Source organism: Maylandia zebra, linkage group LG22, assembly GCF_041146795.1.
Source record: "Maylandia zebra isolate NMK-2024a linkage group LG22, Mzebra_GT3a, whole genome shotgun sequence".
Classification (NCBI taxonomy): Eukaryota; Metazoa; Chordata; class Actinopteri; order Cichliformes; family Cichlidae; genus Maylandia; species Maylandia zebra.
In genome coordinates, this window is record NC_135187.1 from 5130355 (window position 1) to 5136408 (window position 6054).

Here is a 6054-nt window from a genome sequence, read left to right on the forward strand (position 1 = left end):
TAAATGGAGGAAATGATGAATTAAAAAAAAAAAGCAGAAAATACCAGATTGAGCAATTTTCCTTTCCTCCTCTCTCTCTTTCTCTCCACTCTTATGTTATCACCTCACTTTCTTATTTTAACTACATTAAGTTTAGAAAATAAAACTCAGTTTGCAAAACACTGAAACAGATTTAAGAAAGTAAATGTAAACTCTGTAGGAATGAAAGTGGCTGTAAAGCAAAATATAATTTGTACAACAACATATTAAATAAAAGAGGATATGGTGATACTTGCAGGAGTAAGTAGCGCAAACAGTGTGACCACATCCCAGCAGCATTGACCATTAATAATAAATGTACAGAAGGTGAAAAACATGCGGAGATGAAGACCGAGTGTAGCTTCGTGCCAGGAGTTAAGTCAATAATTTCCCCCAGGGATCAATAAAGTATTCTGATTCTGATTCTGAATACTATTCCCAGATAATAGAAACTAATACTCATAAAGGAGGAAATCTCACTTCTGTTTCTGACACTTTTCTTTGTATTTGATTTTCTGGAATTTCAAAAGTTTGGAAAAAGATGATCTTTTATTGTCATTCTGTTAATAATCTCCTGCCTGGGTTTAAAAAAAATTGATTCTTTTTTTCTAAGAGCTGAGGCTGTACTAATGAATTTCTTCAGAGTTGCGAGTTTGCGTATCAAAGGGATCACGTCAGTTCCCCCTGCTGAAAGTCATCTCTGTAGTGTAGTGATGGAAACGTTCAGGTTTAATCATTTTGTTTGTAAGCCGATTAAAGCACCTACTCAATATTTGTAAATATGATTTGATTTGGAAAATGATTATAACACAAAATGTAAAATATTCATCATTAGCAGCTTTTTCTTGTGAGGTGGTGGAGACCAAAACAGAAGTAAAAGAGAATTTATCTTGGCCTGACTCACACATTCAAATGGAACATGACGTAAATAACTGTTTGCAAATAAAGCTGCCGTATGAACATTAAAGAGGATAATAATATATGTAGATCTTGTTGCATTCAAAAACTAGCCCAACGTGTTCATGAGAAGCTGCGCTTTAGATTCACTACTATATTGAAGATATCTTTAATCTAAAGCATTTCTGCAGGATTGTCTTCCAATGAACAGTTATAACCCATGGTTGAAACAGGAAGGGGCTCTCCTTGGTCAGAACTTGCGGCAGATGGGTGAGAAAAACGGGACAGAGACCAATGTGGACTTTATCTCTATTTGGACCAGTCAGGTGATCCCTGATTAAGGAAGTGTTAGGGCGTGGGCAAAAAAAAAGCCTCAGGACAATAAGGAAGTACATTCTAGTTGTGACCAGCAGGAAACCACCACACTCACAATAGAAGTAGTGAGTTGGGAGTGTAATTCTGGCATTGAGTCCAGGGCACAAGGACACCACACTCACAGTTATCATCCTGGTTACAAACAGGAAATGGTGTTCATTCTGACGAACTAGCAATCAATCACATCTTGCATCTTCTTAACTTTTCCTGAGTTTTCATCAAACTTAATAGGCTTTGTTTTAGTAGGCAGTGAGTTTTCTCACCAGATTGGAAATGCAGCCTTCAGTGTCATCTTCTTCAGGTCTTAGGTGCTTTCATAAGGTGGCAACCCTCTAATTGCACAATAAGGTTTTAATCCTTCGACAGTTTCTGGTCCAGTCTTATGTTAAAAATTCCACATATGCCCTGATTAAAAACGGATCCTCCTTCCAATAAAACTATTTGCCTTTAATTCAATTAAAATCAATTAAATTTCATTTGTATAGCTCCAACTCACAACTGCCTCAAGATGCAATAAGGTCAAGACCCTACACCCACCTTTAAAGATGTGCCGTTCTCCAACTAAGATCCAATTACAACCAGCTGCTCCTGTGTTCTACCTGGCTTCTGGTATCCCCACCCTCCTTTCCTCCTGTCTTGCCTCTTTATAGAGACGGGTCTCAAACTCACACCAGTCAACTACTTCTAGTGTTCAAATAGCTGTCAGCTGAACTAGAGGTGGGATCTCTATCCCCACATAAGTGTGGTATACATATAACCCATTAAAAACATACAAATAACTAATAATCCTAAACCAGTGTTTAGTAGCAGATTCTCTCAGTTACTCTAATATTTCATATTCTACAACAGTAGAAATATTGTTCTACAAAGTCTAAAAACAATATCTCAGCAATCCTCAAGTACTCCTGCATACCTGGCACATTGGTCACTTCCATTGCCACTGGTGACATCACACATTGTATTCAAGTGTAACCTTTTCAAACAAAAATGAAAGTATGTAACAACGGCTGTGACGTCAACTTGATGTCAGCCCTGTTCATTCACCAGTTTTATAATGAGGTCCTTAAAAGAGTGCTGAGCAGAAGGTGACTTGAGGTGTTCAACATCTGCACAATTTCAATTTTAGAACTATTTTTTATCCAAGACTTGACCGGTGTCAAAATATTTGCAGACAATTGATTTTTTTCTCTATTTTCTGTAATTTCCTTCAATATTGTTCACATTGCTTTTAGGCTATTATAAAGAACCATCAAATGTTCAGCTCAAAAGTTCAAAACCTGATTTACTTAACCAGAGGAGCACATCACAGTGGCTACATTGGTTGTTATATAAAGTTTATACTATAAAAATGTTTTTCTTCAAATGTTAGCTCCCCTGAAACAGATGAAATGGACCATATGGCTGTGCATTGGTTTGTTGTTTGACCATCAGTAGTATTTTTTTTCACATTGTCTTGGCAGAAGACTCTGGGTGCCTTTTTAGTCATAAATACTGATATTAACATTTGCTTATTGACATATTCAGCAGTAATGGGGCAATATCGGTTTTTATATTAGGACATGTGTGCATCTGATAAGATGTCTATGTAAAAGATAAATTCTTTTCTTACAAATTGATGATGTGTGCACATTCCTCTTCATTTGAAGCGTACAGTTTTTCCTCACAGCCTGAGTGTTTTCACTTACCAGGACCTCAGCCCTACCTAGTCTTTATAGATCTCTATACTACTTCTTCCACAAACAGACAAGTCATGCTTCAAAATTTTTCTGATCCATTTCCTAGAGTTGCAAAACTAACTGGACTGGACAGTGTCAGGTAAACTTATTCACACCTTTCTGCCTTACTGCAGTAGTTAGTCTCCAAAATCTGTAGTATTTGTGTTGATGATCATTGGCAAATTTAATCTCGGCTGTCCTATTCTTTCTCAGACACATATTCTGGCATTTGAGATGGGCTGTGGTTGGAGGGAGTTATTTGCTTTTGGAGGTGCAAGCAAAATATACTGAGATTGCAAGATCAATTGTGTTGCACTGTGAAATTTTTTTTTTTTTTTTTTTTGGGCCTGTCCCGTTTGGCTCTTTTGCCATCAGAATTGTTGTCTAAAGGCAAAGAAAGATGCCCAACGGATTTACTTTACCAAACTGACCATCCCAGCCTTGCCATAATGGTCCATTTGATTCACCTTTTATTGTTTATTTTATTTTCACTTACTGAATACGGGACAGACTTGACTGGGGGAAAGAAGGGGAGAAAGAAAGAGGGAAAGAGAAACAGCTGAGAAGAGGGACGGGGGAGAAGGGCAAAAGACAAAAACCAACAGAACGGGCAGAGAAAAAAAAATGCATATATCAATCACCTGGATCACCTGCTGAGAAAGAAAAAAGAAAGCAAGCAGAAGAGAACAAGAGTAATAGAATAAACAACATCACAATGATATATGGGAATATGACAGTAAATACTAAATGTTAAACATTATTGTGCAGCACATAAGATCAACAGAACTGCACTGTGAAATATTGCCATTTCAGTGCCAGTGCATAACTGTGGTAAAGTAAAGTAGAGGGCGTGACTCTCTTCTACAAAAAGCTCCAAGTGTTCTCTTCTCAGGCTCTTTATCGTGACTTGGGAATTTACATTTTCATCGGATGACGATTTTTTTTTGGCCCAAGAGTGTTACACAGTGAAACAGAATTGATCTTTCAGTCTCAATCTCAGGCCTGACACCCCCACACACAATGGTGGATAATTTGGCATTGTGGGTAGAGCATGACGTCAGTCTGTGTAACAGAAAGTTTTGAACTTATGAATGGTGTCCCTCTGTGCCCATGCTCACTGATCCTATCTCAAGTTGCCTGTTAACTGTTGTATCTAGTAACTCACCTGTAAACTGATCTTGCTGCTGTTTCTTATCTGTTTTTGTTGACGCAATTTGCATTGAGGAGAACAATGTTTGCCCTTTTCCCACTTGACTATGCCAAGTGTCACTACAGTTGCTTTAACTAAATATCCATCCATTCATTTTCTAAACCATTTATCCAATAAAGGGTTGCCTATCCCAGCTGCCATAAAATGTAGGGTGTACTTTGATCGCCAGTCCATCACAGGATTAACGCATGTTGACTAACATCCACACCTGCTGCCACTTAGGTGTATCACCAATTAACTAAACTAGCAGGTTTTCAGAGGGAACCCACACAGACAGAAGGAGAACAAACTTCAGAAAGGCCTTTCTGCACACAAGAGACTGTATGACAATCACTGAATGGAGGTGGTGGCTTATGACACCAACCATCAGGCATCACATCTTGATGGTTCAGTGATGGTGGGGTAGGGCAATATCTCAGCGAGATTTCCCCCATTAACCCCAGTGACGATAATAACCCATGCCTTTGGTGAGTTAACGACCCTCATGACCACCTCCAAAGGAGACAACCCCACTAGGGTTTTATTGCCTGGAACTCTACACAAGCTCTTTTAGAACTGAAGGAGCTTCTTGGATGAGAGAGGCGACATGTCTTCACAAACCTAATGCAGCCCTTGTCTTCTTTTTCAAGCCCTCAAGATTACTATGACTTGAATGATTTGAAACCTACATAGACATTGAGACATAAGACTTTGCACTGAGGTAACACTTGTAACAAGTGGAATTTTCAAAGCATGGCAGGGTGGGAGGAAGGTGAATGTTACGTTCAGTAACTCACAGCTTACTCAGGTTGAGTCACTATGAACCTGAGGTGTGTTAGCCAAAAATCTATACATTTTAAGTAACAGTTTTACCCTATTTTATCCATTACCAGTGGTTTGGCTTGTGTCACCGCTGCTTTGGCAGGGGGCACCGTGTCTAAGGAGTGACGTTACAGAGTTTCCAAGAAGCCAGTAGTTTCCTGCTTCTTATGAAATGTGTTTGATAGTTAAAAACTCCACCCACCAGGATACAAAGTTGATATATGTGCATGAGAACTATATCCTTCCCCCTCATTTCCAATATACATATTACTGTAGTAATTGGATAGTGTTTTTCATGAAATGCTGAACTAATGAACTTTGTGCTAGAGAAAGTGATGTGCAAGAACAGAAGAAAGCACGTCATAAAGGTTGCAGGATGACTCGCTAATTCTCTCTTTTATCATCAAAGCCGTATGGGGTAATGGAGAGACTGCATGTTTCAGTAAGCGAGCATGTGGATTGGATGAGGTGGTCTCATCCTCAATACTGATTTGCACAGTCGGGTCTACTTGTTTCATCATTTCCCCAACCACCCACGCTCCGGATATCATTTACTCTAGTTCACGCTCTTCTCGTGTTCTGTGACCTCTGCTGAATGAAGGCATGTGAAGAATGCAGCAGTGAATGGGCGACTGGGGGAGGCAGGAATGCACATCACTCAAAGATCCAGGTTTTTCTTTTGTTTGCTGACACTAATACAAACACACACAAAGCTTAAAAAATATGCTGAAGGCATGCTATTAAATTTATTACTTGCAACAACATGCTCGGCTCAGTAAGAAAAACACAATCCAAGCGTGAAACAATGCAAGCCACCACCCGCAAAACAACTTTCAGATATTGCACAGATTTTGGCATTTTGCCTATTCACACTTTGACACGCATTCACTATTTTTAGGAATCAAACGCTCTGCGGTCTGGTTTTGAACCCTCAGACTCAACCAGGACCAATTTAAACCATCACATTAGGCAGGAATTCAGCTTGGCAGACAGATGACAGCCAGATATCCCTATAGACAACAAATGAAGCGTGACATC